The 15582-nt window shown below is 36.2% G+C and overlaps 1 protein-coding gene across 2 annotated transcripts in view; it reads left to right on the top strand.

Annotated features, from left to right (window-relative positions):
* LOC127698259 (disks large homolog 1-like) overlaps positions 1–15582 on the top strand; it is a 428947-nt gene that overhangs the window by 148102 nt on the left and 265263 nt on the right. The gene's annotated exons all lie outside the window — the stretch shown is intronic.

Here is a 15582-nt window from a genome sequence, read left to right as displayed (position 1 = left end):
GGCAAGATTGTTGCACACTGAAGGACTGGTTGATATCTTTACTGGTTAATTTAAAGAGACTGGAGTTTATGAGCTGCAACTACTCTTACACTTCAAAATGACATAAAGTTATGTGGTATGCTTTTTTTTGTTACAATAGGCGCTGCATAAGGTTGTATATTGACAATTCCTGGTGTTCTAGGTTTTAAAGGGGCATAAGTTGTCAAATTCATATTCACCGATTTGATCCAAATTCTCATATTTTATTTATAGCATACCGAAATGTTTATTCAAATTACAAAAAGTCCCCCCCCCCCAAAAAAAAAACAACTAACAATGTATGGGCTCGATATAACGTATCAGCATTTCGTGCGTCATCTAATATTATCCATCGAGATGACTGCCGATTAACACGTAACCAGATATAAACATAAATATAAATAGATAGCGAGCATGTACAGTTGGATTTTTTTAGGTCTGTTTGATTTCATGTAACAGGTTGAAAATATATGTAAATCATCGTTTTACCTATTCAAGAAGGTTTTTTTATGAGCCGGATCTTTCAACGAAATGGTTATTTCTAGTGTCTCCGTTGTTTCACTTTTCATTGTTGACCTACTTTTCTTTTTATGACTGCTGACTACCAAAAGCAGAATACATACGCAAAAAGGTTGCATAATACGGGTCTGAATGAGTTGAATTATTGACCTGCAAGTCAATAATGCATCAGTGAAGTTTTTAAGCTTATTCTAACGAAATTGACAAAAACGACTGCTAATACCGAAATATTATTTCTATTCCGCTTTTTATGAATGTTTTCAAAATTGGTTTTATTTTATTTTTTTTCGAATTCGTATTTTATTCCCCTTTAAACGGTACGAATTATTCTGCACCAGATGCACATTTCAACCTATAATGTCTAATCAATTATGCTCGAGGTCAACTCCTTTGTAAATATAAAAACGGATTCAAACGTTGAGGTGATACATGATATAAATAAAAAAGGAAAAGAGTATACCCAAACCCGGTCAATGAATCGGAGGTATGCAGAGCTTATGCAATTCCTTAAATTCAAACGATTACCTTAGTTTTGCTACTGAATGAAATTTCATTGAGAAAAAAAAACTAAAATTAAACCATATTCGTTTTTTTTTTATCCAAGCACCAAACAGTGAGCGACGACAAATTTCGCATAAGTTGTAGATTTCGAAGAGCTTTTATTTGACTCATTTCATACTATATCGTGCAACTAATTCTAATGTACTCTGTCAATTGACAATGCCATTTTGGAAAAAAATCCAATTCACGCGAAATTTCGGGAGTGTTTTATTGTAAATATAATAAATATTACAATCATGTTTTTTAATCGTCCGAAAAAAATGTCTGTCAGCTGCTGACACAGATAATGACTGAAATTCAAAATATTTATTGTTCTACTGGCCAAACAAAACCAATGTTTATCCTATGGCATTTCTGTTTTTACGATAATTTTTTGTATCTTTTTCAAGTTTAACTAATCAGTTTCTTCGGGAAATGCCCGTACCAAGTAAAATTGAGAATGGAAATGGGGAATGTGTCAAAGAGACAACAACCCGACCATAGAGCAGACAACAGCCGAAGGCCACCAATGGGTCTTCAATGCAGCGAGAAACTCCCGTACCCGGAGGCGTCCTTCAGCTGGCCCCTAAACAAATATGTATACTAGTTCAGTGATAATGGACGTCATACTAAACTCCAAATTATACACAAAAAACTAAAATTAAAAATGATACAAGACTAACAAAGGCCAGAGGCTCCTGACTTGGGACAGGCGCAAAAATGCGGCGGGGTTAAACATGATTTTTGAGATCTCAACCCTCCCCCTATACCTCTAGCTAATGTAGAAAAAACAAACGTACAACAGTACGCACAGTAAAACTCAGTTTAAGAGAAGTCCGAGTCCGATGTCAGAATAGGAAACAAAAGAAAAAAATCAAAATGACAATAATACATAAATAACAACAGACTACTAGCAGTTACTGACATGCCAGCTCCAGACCTCAATTAAACTGATTGAAAGATTATGTCTTCATCATATGAATATCAGACACAATCCCTCCTGTTAGGGTTTAGTATTATACCGTCATAAAATATATGAGAAGAACATAACCCGTATCATGCCAAAAACTGGTTTTAGAATAAATATGTTTAATTCCGATGCAAAGACCCTATAAGTGAATCAATATTAAAGCCAAAATATGCAATTTTTAATGACCTGACAACAGTATCGTAACTATATCCCTTCTTAATAAGTCTGTTTAAAGGTTTTGTTAGCCTTTGAGGTGAATACTGACATTTTTGTGCTTTGTAAAGAATATTACCATAAAAGATTGGATGTGAAATACCCGAACGTATAAGATGTCTGCATGTTGAGTTATATTTACGAATGATGTCCTTATACCGATGATAAAATTTAGTAAATGTTTTGACTAGTTTATGATATCGAAAACCCTGGTGAAATAATTTTTCAGTAGTACATAAATTTCTTTCGCCGAATCGTACAAGTTGAGATATATAAACACCATAAGATGGTGACAAGGGAACATCACCATCTAAAAATGGATAATTAACGATAGGAAATGAAAAATCATCTCTTTTATCATAAGTTTTTGTATTAAGCTTCCCGTTAATGATATAGATATCAAGATCGAGGAAAGGACAGTGGTCATTGTTAGTATTAGCTTTATTTAAAGTAAGTTCAACAGGATAAATTTCTTTAGTATACATACTGAAGTTGTCATTATTGAGAGCCAATATATTATCCAAATATCTAAAAGTATTGTTAAATTTTTGTATCAGATGTTGTTTCGATGGGTCTTTGCTGATTTTAGTCATAAATTGTAACTCATAACAATTCAAAAACAGGTCCGCAATAAGTGGTGCACAGTTAGTCCCCATTGGAATTCCGATAACTTGACGATATACGGAATTTCCAAAGCGAACAAAAATGTTATCAAGTAAAAATTCAAGGGCAGATATAGTATCAAAGCATGTCCAATTGACATAGCTCTTTTGTTTGTTGCTACTTAAAAATGACCTAAAAGAGTTTGAACATATGTATTCGCATTCCGACTTTTTAAATGCCCATTTAATTAGGTGTGTGAATTTTTTCTTAATAAGAATATGAGGCAAAGTGGTATATAGGGTAGAAAAATCAAAACTTTGAACAGATTCAAAATCACCAATATATGCATGCAATTTATTAAGTACTTCTAACGAGTTTTTGACACTCCAAAAGTAGTTAATTCCACTATTTTCAAAGGCCTTATTTGAACAATTTATTATCAGGTTTTATTTTTGTTTGTTTATTTAGTCGAGCGTTTCATTTCGCTAGATTTATGGACTTCCCCACTAGTGTCAAGCTATCCAGCAATTCTCATCCTGCAATTCTCTTGCGATAAAGCTATCCTGCAATTCGTCATCCTGCAATTGCGTTCGAAAAAAAACTTGAGTGACAATTTTATTTTTTTTAAAATCATGATTTTTGACTTGTTTTGTTTGAAAAAAAAGATAAATATCAAGTTTTTTATATCCCATTCACAAATTTCTAACTTTAGTTTACAAATTTCTAACTCATCTTTACGGTATTTAACTAGAATTTACAACCAATTGTCTGGGTACTTCTTTACTGCTAGGGATTATAGACTCTGCTTAAATAATTAGCTATTATATAGTTCTACATTGGGATAGTAGAGAATTTCTGAGGTAAGCATTCCTAAAGGCCGAAATTTCGGTCGAAACATGGAAAAAAGCCAAATTCGATGAAATACGCATTGGGGTACCCACTTTTCGACCCATTAATTCTGTAGTTCTTTATGGCTAGGGATTATAAACTCTGCTCTAATAAATAGCTATTGGATATTACTACAACGGGAGGGTAAAGAATTTCTGGGTAAGCATTCTTTAAAAAGGCCGAAAATGTCGTCCGAAACATGGGAAATAAAGCCAAATTCTATGAAATACGCATTGGGGTACCCACTTTCCGATCCATTAACTTGGTAGTTCTTTATAGATAGGGATTAGAGATTCTGCTTTAATGAATAACTATTATATAGTACTACATTGACATAGTAGAGAAATTTTGGGGTAAGCATTCTTAAAGGCTCAAAATTTCGATCGAAACACGGAAATAAAGCCAAATTCGATGAAATACGCTCTAGGGTCACCCACTTTCAAAACAATTGTCGGGGTAGTTCCTAATAGCTAGGGATTAGAGACTCTGCTTCAATGAACAGCTATTATATAGTACTACATTGGGATAGTAGAGAATTTCTGGGGTAAGCATTCTTAAAGGCCCAAAATTTCGTTCGAAACACGGAAAAAAGCCAAATTCTTTAAAGTACGCATTGAGGTACGCACTTTCCGACCCATTAATTCTGTAGTTCTGTATGACTAGGAATTATAGACTCTGCTTCAATAGTTAGCTATTGTACAGTACTACAACGGGAAGGTAAAGAATTTCTGGGGTAAACATTCTTAAAGGCTTAAAATTTCGTTCGAAACACGGAAATAAAGCCAAATTCGATGAAATACGCTCTAGGGTCACCCACTTTCCAACCAATTGTCTGGGTAGTTCTTTATGGCTAGGGATTATGAACTCTGCCCTTATAAATAGCTATATTGGATATTACTACAACGGGAAGGTAAAGAATTTCTGGGGTAAGCATTCTTAAAGGCCCAAAATGTCGTCCGAAACATGGAAATAAAGCCAAATTCGATGAAATATGCTCTAGGGTCACCCACTTTCCAACCAATTGTCTGGGTAGTTCTTTATGGCTAGGGATTATAAACTCTGCCCTTATAAATAGCTATTGGATATTACTACAACGGGAGGGTAAAGAATTTCTGGGGTAAGCATTCTTAAAGGCCCAAAATGTCGTCCGAAACATGGAAATAAAGCCAAATTCGATAAAATACGCTCTAGGGTCACCCACTTTCCAACCAATTATCTGGGTAGTTCTTAATAGCTAGGGATTATAGACTCTGCTTTAGTGAATAGCTATTGGATAGTACTACAACGGGAAGGTAAAGAATTTCTGGGGTAAGCTTTCTTAAAGGCTCAAAATTTCGTTCGAAACACGGAAATAAAGCAAATTCGATGAAATACGCTCTAGGGTCACCCACTTTCAAAACAATTGTCGGGGTAGTTCCTAATAGCTAGGGATTAGAGACTCTGCTTCAATGAACAGCTATTATATAGTACTACATTGGGATAGTAGAGAATTTCTGGGGTAAGCATTCTTAAAGGCCCAAAATTTCGTTCGAAACACGGAAAAAAGCCAAATTCTTTAAAGTACGCATTGAGGTACGCACTTTCCGACCCATTAATTCTGTAGTTCTGTATGACTAGGAATTATAGACTCTGCTTCAATAGTTAGCTATTGTACAGTACTACAACGGGAAGGTAAAGAATTTCTGGGGTAAACATTCTTAAAGGCTTAAAATTTCGTTCGAAACACGGAAATAAAGCCAAATTCGATGAAATACGCTCTAGGGTCACCCACTTTCCAACCAATTGTCTGGGTAGTTCTTTATGACTAGGGATTATGAACTCTGCCCTTATAAATAGCTATATTGGATATTACTACAACGGGAAGGTAAAGAATTTCTGGGGTAAGCATTCTTAAAGGCCCAAAATGTCGTCCGAAACATGGAAATAAAGCCAAATTCGATGAAATATGCTCTAGGGTCACCCACTTTCCAACCAATTGTCTGGGTAGTTCTTTATGGCTAGGGATTATAAACTCTGCCCTTATAAATAGCTATTGGATATTACTACAACGGGAGGGTAAAGAATTTCTGGGGTAAGCATTCTTAAAGGCCCAAAATGTCGTCCGAAACATGGAAATAAAGCCAAATTCGATAAAATACGCTCTAGGGTCACCCACTTTCCAACCAATTATCTGGGTAGTTCTTAATAGCTAGGGATTATAGACTCTGCTTTAGTGAATAGCTATTGGATAGTACTACAACGGGAAGGTAAAGAATTTCTGGGGTAAGCTTTCTTAAAGGCTCAAAATTTCGTTCGAAACACGGAAATAAAGCAAATTCGACAAAATACGCCCTAGGGTCACCCACTTTCCTACCAATTGTCTGGTTAGTTCTTTATGGCTAGGGATTAGAGACTCTGCTTCAATGAATACAAAACTTTACTTTAAAAGTGTTCCTGGTCTCTATCGAAGATAATGATTATATGTTTGGTCTACAGCTAAATAATTTTGAGTTGCGACGTGTTAGCATTTGCCTTAAAGCTACATCCTATTTTCCGATGGTTTGAAATTTTACAACACCCATCGCGCAAGATAAATTTTCGTCAAACATCTTTTGGGTTGCATAGAAGGGAATGATTTGATATTTGGTCTGCTGCTTGATAGTTATGAGTTGCAGCGTTTGAGAAATTTGTATATCAACCATGAAGCCACTTCCTGTTTTCCGATAGTTTGAATTTTATAAGACAGTGTTTAAGGAAATTTCTTTTCCCGTGCTTTCTATGGAAGGTGATGGTCATGTATGCTTCAGTATACATCCAACTTCAATCAATTACATGCACTGACGCAGGTCCACGTCTGGTATTGGTCTTGTTTAATCATGTTGAAAAAAAATGATAGTAAAATTTCAACTATTTGAGTACATCTATTTTACTGTCTACAGAGTTTGACAAATATTAGACACAAATACACCCATTGATAATGTACAATGATATTTTCGTATATTTTTGAATAATTTATACCGAAAACATGAACAAATAAAAAAATAAATATATACCAATCGGCAAGTATAATACTATGGACAATGAACTGTTCTTAAGCACACAAACCTCTGTATTATCTCATTTGTTTAAAAAAAACTATATGGAAAATGTATGTCTTAGCATTAACATTGAATATTGTCAACCTTGCTTCTTAGTTGATCGCCATTTCTTTACGCATTGCCAGCAACAAAATGATTTTTTTTATGTCTCATGTAAAATTTATTATATGATGTCTGTCAATTCTGTTATAACCCGTACATTAACAGCATGCTGTATCTGGATAACACGATGTACAATGATTAATGTGTACACATTACATCATATAATTCGTTTGCATTTTTCAACGAGAGAAAAACATCATGTATGAGTTAGACTTTGCTTTGGAACGGTTTATATTTGCGCTTTAAGACGACCCAAGATTGAAATATTAAAAATATTCCCGTCTATCATCATTGATTACTTTAATGCGAGTTATCTACCCTTTCAAGTATGGTGTGCGGCATTTATCATATTTACTATTAAACTTCATGATAATCTGAGATCATCTTATTTTCCTTATTCAAGTAAGAATTGGTCGTTTCAAAACACAGAATGAAAAAAGTATTATCAGTTTTTGTAGATCGAACGTCAAGTTTCTTTACAAAGTTTCCTTTGTTTCGTTATTAAACTTTTTTGTAAGTATTCCAACTTAGGTCTTGGGTATTTAAAGAAGGAAGAATTTATAAAAGATACGAACAAATCTGAACATTACTATAGAGTTTCATCTTCATATGTGAATCAGTAAATAAATCATTTATTTATTAAAGAAGAACAAACATCATACAGTACCAACATTTGGCACTGTTCATTGTTTCGTTGACAGTAAACGAATAAGACCGATAGTGCGTCCCATACCTGTTAGACTACTTTAATGTCATTTAATGTGCCAGATCTTCATCAAACACATACTATATTTCAAAGATTCGAATGTTCGCATCAAAGGAATGTTTACGCCAAAAAATCAGATTACATATCTTAATGTAGTGTTATCTAACAACTTTTTGCACTATATTCATTTTGGCAATCATACTGTGAAATGACCTTCCATACTCTCGGCATCCTGTAAAGTAGTTCCTTAACAATAACAATATGTCTATGTTGAATGAGTAACTGATATTATCTGTATTATAGAAAATGTCTTGTAAAACAAAGCAGAAAAAGTGTATTACGGATTTTTCGTGCAAGTGGCTTGCGCTTGAATCTAATAAGATGGTGGGTTTATTTTTAGTAATCAATGTATGGCAAGCAAAGAAAAAAGCTACTTATTAGAGCAGAATCTATAACCCCTAGCCATACAGAACTACCGGGGCAATGGTTTTGAACAAGTGGGTGACCCCAGTGCATATTTGATCAAATATGACTTTTTTTTCGTGTTACGGACGAAATTTTCGGCCTTTAAGAATGCTTACCCCAGAAATTCTTTACCCTCACGTTGTAGTACTATCCAATAGCTATTCTTTAGGGCAGCGTCTATAATGCCTAGCCATACAGAACTACCGAGACAATGGGTCGGGAAGTGGGTGCCCCAAATGCGTATTTTACCGAATTTGGCTTTATTTCCATGTTTCGGACGCAATTTTCGTCCTCTAGGAATGCTTACCCCAGAAATTCTTTGGCCCCTCGTTGTAGTTCTATCAAAAAGCTACTTATTAGAGCAGAATCTACAACCCCTAGCCATACAGAACTACCGGGGCAATGGTTTTGAACAAGTGGGTGACCCCAGTGCATATTTGATCAAATATTACTTTTTTTTCGTGTTACGGACGAAATTTTCGGCCTTTAAGAATGCTTACCCCAGAAATTCTTTACCCTCACGTTGTAGTACTATCCGATAGCTATTCTTTAGAGCAGCGTCTATAATGCCTAGCTATAAAGAACTACCGAGACAATGGGTCGGAAAGTGGGTGCCCCCAATGCGTATTTTACCGAATTTGGCTTTATTTCCATGTTTCGGACGCAATTTTCGTCTCTAGGAATGCTTACCCCAGAAATTCTTTGGCCCCTCGTTGTAGTTCTATCAAAAAGCTACTTATTAGAGCAGAATCTACAACCCCTAGCCATACAGAACTACCGGGGCAATGGTTTTGAACAAGTGGGTGACCCCAGTGCATATTTGATCAAATATGACTTTTTTTTCGTGTTACGGACGAAATTTTCGGCCTTTAAGAATGCTTACCCCAGAAATTCTTTACCCTCACGTTGTAGTACTATCCAATAGCTATTCTTTAGGGCAGCGTCTATAATGCCTAGCCATAAAGAACTACCGAGACAATGGGTCGGAAAGTGGGTGCCCCCAATGCGTATTTTACCGAATTTGGCTTTATTTCCATGTTTCGGACGCAATTTTCGTCCTCTAGGAATGCTTACCCCAGAAATTCTTTGGCCCCTCGTTGTAGTTCTATCAAAAAGCTACTTATTAGAGCAGAATCTACAACCCCTAGCCATACAGAACTACCGGGGCAATGGTTTTGAACAAGTGGGTGACCCCAGTGCATATTGGATCAAATATGACTTTTTTTTCGTGTTACGGACGAAATTTTCGGCCTTTAAGAATGCTTACCCCAGAAATTCTTTACCCTCACGTTGTAGTACTATCCAATAGCTATTCTTTAGGGCAGCGTCTATAATGCCTAGCCATAAAGAACTACCGAGACAATGTGTCGGAAAGTGGGTGCTCCCAATGCGTATTTTACCGAATTTGGCTTTATTTCCATGTTTCGGACGCAATTTTCGTCCTCTAGGAATGCTTACCCCAGAAATTCTTTGGCCCCTCGTTGTAGTTCTATCAAAAAGCTACTTATTAGAGCAGAATCTACAACCCCTAGCCATACAGAACTACCGGGGCAATGGTTTTGAACAAGTGGGTGACCCCAGTGCATATTTGATCAAATATGACTTTTTTTTCGTGTTACGGACGAAATTTTCGGCCTTTAAGAATGCTTACCCCAGAAATTCTTTACCCTCACGTTGTAGTACTATCCGATAGCTATTCTTTAGAGCAGCGTCTATAATGCCTAGCTATAAAGAACTACCGAGACAATGGGTCGGAAAGTGGGTGCCCCCAATGCGTATTTTACCGAATTTGGCTTTATTTCCATGTTTCGGACGCAATTTTCGTCTCTAGGAATGCTTACCCCAGAAATTCTTTGGCCCCTCGTTGTAGTTCTATCAAAAAGCTACTTATTAGAGCAGAATCTACAACCCCTAGCCATACAGAACTACCGGGGCAATGGTTTTGAACAAGTGGGTGACCCCAGTGCATATTTGATCAAATATGACTTTTTTTTCGTGTTACGGACGAAATTTTCGGCCTTTAAGAATGCTTACCCCAGAAATTCTTTACCCTCACGTTGTAGTACTATCCAATAGCTATTCTTTAGGGCAGCGTCTATAATGCCTAGCCATAAAGAACTACCGAGACAATGGGTCGGAAAGTGGGTGCCCCCAATGCGTATTTTACCGAATTTGGCTTTATTTCCATGTTTCGGACGCAATTTTCGTCCTCTAGGAATGCTTACCCCAGAAATTCTTTGGCCCCTCGTTGTAGTTCTATCAAAAAGCTACTTATTAGAGCAGAATCTACAACCCCTAGCCATACAGAACTACCGGGGCAATGGTTTTGAACAAGTGGGTGACCCCAGTGCATATTGGATCAAATATGACTTTTTTTTCGTGTTACGGACGAAATTTTCGGCCTTTAAGAATGCTTACCCCAGAAATTCTTTACCCTCACGTTGTAGTACTATCCAATAGCTATTCTTTAGGGCAGCGTCTATAATGCCTAGCCATAAAGAACTACCGAGACAATGTGTCGGAAAGTGGGTGCCCCCAATGCGTATTTTACCGAATTTGGCTTTATTTCCATGTTTCGGACGCAATTTTCGTCCTCTAGGAATGCTTACCCCAGAAATTCTTTGGCCCCTCGTTGTAGTTCTATCAAAAAGCTACTTATTAGAGCAGAATCTACAACCCCTAGCCATACAGAACTACCGGGGCAATGGTTTTGAACAAGTGGGTGACCCCAGTGCATATTTGATCAAATATGACTTTTTTTTCGTGTTACGGACGAAATTTTCGGCCTTTAAGAATGCTTACCCCAGAAATTCTTTACCCTCACGTTGTAGTACTATCCGATAGCTATTCTTTAGGGCAGCGTCTATAATGCCTAGCCATAAAGAACTACCGAGACAATGGGTCGGAAAGTGGGTGCCCCCAATGCGTATTTTACCGAATTTGGCTTTATTTCCATGTTTCGGACGCAATTTTCGTCCTCTAGGAATGCTTACCCCAGAAATTCTTTGGCCCCTCGTTGTAGTTCTATCAAAAAGCTACTTATTAGAGCAGAATCTACAACCCCTAGCCATACAGAACTACCGGGGCAATGGTTTTGAACAAGTGGGTGACCCCAGTGCATATTTGATCAAATATGACTTTTTTTTCGTGTTACGGACGAAATTTTCGGCCTTTAAGAATGCTTACCCCAGAAATTCTTTACCCTCACGTTGTAGTACTATCCGATAGCTATTCTTTAGGGCAGCGTCTATAATGCCTAGCCATAAAGAACTACCGAGACAATGGGTCGGAAAGTGGGTGCCCCCAATGCGTATTTTACCGAATTTGGCTTTATTTCCATGTTTCGGACGCAATTTTCGTCCTCTAGGAATGCTTACCCCAGAAATTCTTTGGCCCCTCGTTGTAGTTCTATCAAAAAGCTACTTATTAGAGCAGAATCTACAACCCCTAGCCATACAGAACTACCGGGGCAATGGTTTTGAACAAGTGGGTGACCCCAGTGCATATTTGATCAAATATGACTTTTTTTTCGTGTTACGGACGAAATTTTCGGCCTTTAAGAATGCTTACCCCAGAAATTCTTTACCCTCACGTTGTAGTACTATCCAATAGCTATTCTTTAGGGCAGCGTCTATAATGCCTAGCCATAAAGAACTACCGAGACAATGGGTCGGAAAGTGGGTGCCCCCAATGCGTATTTTACCGAATTTGGCTTTATTTCCATGTTTCGGACGCAATTTTCGTCCTCTAGGAATGCTTACCCCAGAAATTCTTTGGCCCCTCGTTGTAGTTCTATCAAAAAGCTACTTATTAGAGCAGAATCTACAACCCCTAGCCATACAGAACTACCGGGGCAATGGTTTTGAACAAGTGGGTGACCCCAGTGCATATTTGATCAAATATGACTTTTTTTTCGTGTTACGGACGAAATTTTCGGCCTTTAAGAATGCTTACCCCAGAAATTCTTTACCCTCACGTTGTAGTACTATCCAATAGCTATTCTTTAGGGCAGCGTCTATAATGCCTAGCCATAAAGAACTACCGAGACAATGGGTCGGAAAGTGGGTGCCCCCAATGCGTATTTTACCGAATTTGGCTTTATTTCCATGTTTCGGACGCAATTTTCGTCCTCTAGGAATGCTTACCCCAGAAATTCTTTGGCCCCTCGTTGTAGTTCTATCAAAAAGCTACTTATTAGAGCAGAATCTACAACCCCTAGCCATACAGAACTACCGGGGCAATGGTTTTGAACAAGTGGGTGACCCCAGTGCATATTTGATCAAATATGACTTTTTTTTCGTGTTACGGACGAAATTTTCGGCCTTTAAGAATGCTTACCCCAGAAATTCTTTGGCCCCTCATTGTAGTTCTATCCAAAAGCTACTTATTAGAGCAGAATCTATAACCCCTAGCCATACAGAACTACCGGGGCAATGGTTTTGAATAAGTGGGTGACCAGTTTCAAATAGAAGTTGTGTTGTAGGTATACCATGAAAATTTTTTTTTTACATCAAAATTCTATATTTTCAGTCGTTAATATGAGTTTCGAAAAACGCAAATGTGGGTTAAACATGGGTTTATACGAATCACATCCTGGACTTATTAACAGATAATACTTTATTTGAATCGTCATCATGATATTATTGTAAATGCTAATTACAAAACCGTAAATATAAGTTAGAAATTTGCAAACTAAATTTAGAATTTTGTTAATGGGATTTAAAAATCTTTGATTTTCTATATAAATCTTGTTTTCGAACATAAAACTCAAAAACTATGATTTTAAAGAAAAATAAAATTGTCGCTCAAGTAGTTTTCCAAATGCAATTGCAGGATGACGAATTGCAGGATAGATTTTTATAAAGAGAATTGCAGGATGAGAATTGCTGGATAGCTTGACACTAGTGACTTCCCCTTGGAGTTTGATATTTTGGTTAATACTCTTTTGAAATTTGTTCTAGAAAATGAACCTGCCCTTTCCTGGATCTTGATATCTATATCTTTAACGGGAAGCTTAATACCAAAATTTATGATAAAAGAGATGATTTTTCATTTCTCTTGTTAATTATCCATTTTAAGATGGTGACGTTCCCTTGTCACCATCTTATGGTGTTTATATATCTCAACTTGTTCGATTCGCTCGTGTATGTAATAACGTATTTGATTTCAACGAAAGAAATCTCTGTATTACTGAAAAATTATTACACCAGGGTTTTCGATATCACAAACTAGTCAAAACTTTTACTAAATTTTATCATCGGTACAAGGACATTATTCGTAAATATAAATCAACATGCAGACATCTTATACATTCAGGTATTTCACATCCAATATTTTATGGTAATATTCTTTACAAAGCACAAAAATGTCGGCATTCACCTCAAAAGCTAACCAAACCTTTAAACAGACTTATTCGGAAGGGATATAGTTACGATACTGTTGTCAGATCATTAAGGATTGCATAATATGGTATTAATATTGATTCACTCATAGGGTCTTTGCATCGGAAATAAACACATTTATTCTAAAACCAGTTGTTGGCATGATACGGGTTATGTTCTTCTCATATATTTTATGATGGTATGATACTAAACTCCTTACGGGAGGGATTGTACCTGATTTTCATATGATAAAGACATAATCTTTCAATCAGTTTAATTGAGGTCTGGAGCTAGCATGTCAGTAACTGCTAGTAGTCTTTTGTTAATTTATGCATTATTGTCATTTTGCTTAGTTTCTTTTGTTACCTATTCTGACATCGGACTCAGACTTCTTTTTAACTGAGTTTTACTGTGCGTATTGCTATGTGTTTCTTTATTCTACATTGGCTAGAGGTATAGGGGGAGGGTTGAGATCTCACAAAACATGTTTAACCCCGCCGCATGTTTGCGCCTGTCCCAAGTCAGGAGCCTCTGGCCTTTGTTGGTCTTGTATGTTTTTTTTAATTTTAGTTCCTTTATATGTTTTGGAGTTTAGTGTGACGTCCATTTTCACTGAACCAGTACACAATTTTATTTGGGGGCCAGCTGAGGACCACCTCCGGGTGCGGGATTTTCTCGCTGCGTGCAATACCCATTGGTGGCCTTCGGCTGTTATCTGCTCTTTGGTCGGGTTGTTGTCTCTTTGACATATTCCCCATTTCCATTCTCAATTTTACTAGATATGTTGTTAAACGCTGATGGAAAACTGCATCTTCTACAATATTTCAATTACAAAAACAGCTGATATTGTAAACTACACAATTCATAGACAAGCACTTTGTAGTGTCATGTCTTGTTAGTTTAAGCGACTTTAGATGCTTTCGATTCCACTAAAAACATTAGTTGTCCACAGGGCAAATAAAACTAAAAAACATGAATATAATGTATAATGTATAATGCTTAAAATCGAAGCCATGTAACTATTGTGGGTGTTGTGAATTGATTGTCGATTCCCAGTTATCTGTAGAATTTGAAATATATGACATTTATTATAAACGACCATTCTACTTGTAACCATAACAAATATGAACATAACGGTAAACAAGTTGAACCATTCTATACAGGTACGGAATGCATTATCATTACGTCAGTTTTTGTTTCGTAGTTGTGGGATTTTTTTTTTAAAAGGAGTTTTTATTTCTATTTCACAAGTATTTAAAAGTTGTTTTTTTTAATTTTTTATCATTTTTAGAAACTCTTATTTTGGGTTTCAGTTACAGTATCATTAATCATATTACAAAAATGAGATCTAGCAGCGAACACACTCGTGAAATTAAATAGATGAGCGCCAAGTTTTGGGGGTCACCAATTAGGCTAGACTGTGACAGAAAACTATAAAATACAATAGGAAAAACTCGGATCACTTTGATTTGACTGACGGTATATACTCGCAAGTTTTGTTGTACGTAATTTCTAAGTGCTCTTTCTAGATTCATGTTTTTACAATTGTATACTTGTACTAGTACTATGATAGACTAACAAACTACGTATAACCTATACATTTCTAATAATTAAACATCGGTCAGCACTGAGTACACACATCATTGAACATAATAATTTATATCTCCTTTCAAATATCTTGTAATTTTACTGGTGATATGTTATTAAACAACAGAAATAATGTGAATTGAATCGACTATACAAGCAGATTAAGAAAAAAACTCACGAAATTCATCCAATTTGAAGTATACAGAAATGTTATAGCTTCGACCTTTGAACTTGGCCTCATGTCAACAGAGTTTTCCATTTTAAACACGACATTGTATTATCAACAACCAAAGATTGGTAAAAGTTTTATTCGTGGAAAGAAAAACTATATGCAACACTTTATTTAAATCTATTGTAGCTTTGTGATACTGAATTTTTACATACTGACCTAAACATCAAAGATTCTGTAAAGGTAAGTTTGAATGGTTCATTTTTGATGGCCATTGAAAAATCTTTCTTTCTTATGATGAGTGTTTCCGTGTTTTTTACTTTTGATATATGACCATACAATTG

This window comes from Mytilus californianus, unplaced genomic scaffold, assembly GCF_021869535.1.
Source record: "Mytilus californianus isolate M0D057914Y unplaced genomic scaffold, xbMytCali1.0.p SCAF_4, whole genome shotgun sequence".
NCBI lineage: Eukaryota > Metazoa > Mollusca > Bivalvia > Mytilida > Mytilidae > Mytilus > Mytilus californianus.
This window is presented reverse-complemented; position numbering and strand designations above follow the sequence as displayed.